The sequence below is a fragment of the Crocuta crocuta genome, unplaced genomic scaffold (genome assembly GCF_008692635.1).
Source record: "Crocuta crocuta isolate KB4526 unplaced genomic scaffold, BGI_CrCroc_1.0 scaffold443, whole genome shotgun sequence".
NCBI lineage: Eukaryota > Metazoa > Chordata > Mammalia > Carnivora > Hyaenidae > Crocuta > Crocuta crocuta.
The window spans coordinates 1,460,612-1,462,249 of record NW_027529446.1 but is presented as its reverse complement, the minus strand read 5'-3'; positions in this window follow the sequence as shown (position 1 = coordinate 1,462,249).

Sequence of the window (1,638 nt, the reverse complement as noted above, 5' to 3'; positions counted from 1 at the left end):
CTGGGCGCATCCCTCCCCGCCAGACCCCCGGCGCTCCCCCTGGAAACTTTGGGGGCCACTCCCCACGCTGGGGTCCCCCCGCCCCTCCCCTGGGGCGCTGAGGAGCGGGGAGCCGGGTGGGCGTCTCTCTGGGGCAGCCAGGACACCAGGAAGGATGCGCCCCCTTCCACGGGGGAAGAAGGGAGCGCTGGCTGGGTCGGGGAGGGGAGGGGGTGTGAAAAGACGGAGGAGATCGAGGCTGCGTCCCCGTCCCCGCAGCGGGGTCTGGTCCAGCCTGGAGGTGCCGAGGTGCCAGGAAGGGAAGGGGGCGTTTGGGGTCCACGCCAGACAGGCTCGGTGTCTGGGGCTGGGGACGCCTCAGCCTGCTGGGGAGGTATTTGGGGGCGCAGGGCTGAGCCCTCTGCACTGTGGGCCTGTGTCCAAACAACAGCAGGGATGGGGTGGAAGCTTCTCTGCAGCCCGAGTCTGGGCCAGGGTGCCCCCTGGGCCTTTGGGGCCTGGCTCGTGAGCCCCATTCAACAAGTTGGGGTGAGGGGGCACAGTGCCCTGTGCCTTGGTCTGGGCCCAAGAAAAGACCCCGTCCTTACTTTGCAAACCGCCTTAATAACTGGTTTCCTCAAAGTGTGTTCTGTTCTAGAGACCCAGGCACCCCAGCACCCCAGTTCCAAGGTTCAGACCCCAGACCCTGCGTTATAAACAAGCAGCCCCCGGTGAATCCGTGTGTGCACAGAGATGGTTGAGAACCTCTTGCTTCTGGGTGGTGGTGGTGGGGGGGTGTCTGGTGTGACATGGCGTCAGGCTGAGGGACCATCTGGGACTTGATGGGTGGGGAGACCTCTGGACCAGCAGGGCTGTGAGACCTGGAGCAACCCAGGAGGGCTCCCTGGAGGGAGTGTGGAGGGGGCAAAGAGCATGGATGAAGTGCTGAGCAAGGTGGGGCTTGTCTTTGACCGGAGTGCCGGCCAAGGTGCAGCCGTCTGGGGCAGGCTGTGAACTGGGAGACCCCACGGGCCGGTCCCACAGCCGCTCCCGGACGGCACGGGGTGAGGGGCTGCCCAGCGCGGGACGGGGGTTCCGTTCCCCGTCCCAGCCGGTGACTTCTGGAACCGGATGGCCCCTCTCTGAACTCCAGTTCTGAGCTGATGTGACCAAGCAGACGGGTGCGCCGGGCCCTGGCGCAGTGCTGCCGTGAAGCAGGTGCTCGGTCCCCATGGGCGGCCGCCGTCACTGCCCTTGTTCTGACAGCAGCTCCGCCGGGCCCTGCCCAGCCTCAGTGTGCTCTTCCGTAGAATGGGGGTGGCTGCGCCTAGCCGCCCCCAGACGGAGCCCAGGATCTGAAGGTGCCTCGCTGAGTGGGCCCGGAGAGCAGACGTGAGCCAGCCGCCCGCTGCTCTTCCCACAGTGCTGTCACTCCTAGGCGCCCCTGAGTCACCACCTCGTCACCAGGTAGACAGCCTCCCGGGGAGCTCCGCCAGCAGAGCTCGTCCCAGGTGGCTGAGTGAGCCGCCACCGCCCCGTGTCCATCCTGGGCCTCAGAAGAGCGTCCTCTGCCCTCTAGCGGGGCTCTCGCATTTAAGGGGAAGGGGTCGGCGTCAGACCCATGTTCAAACGTTGACTCTTAAGCTTAGTGATGCTAGG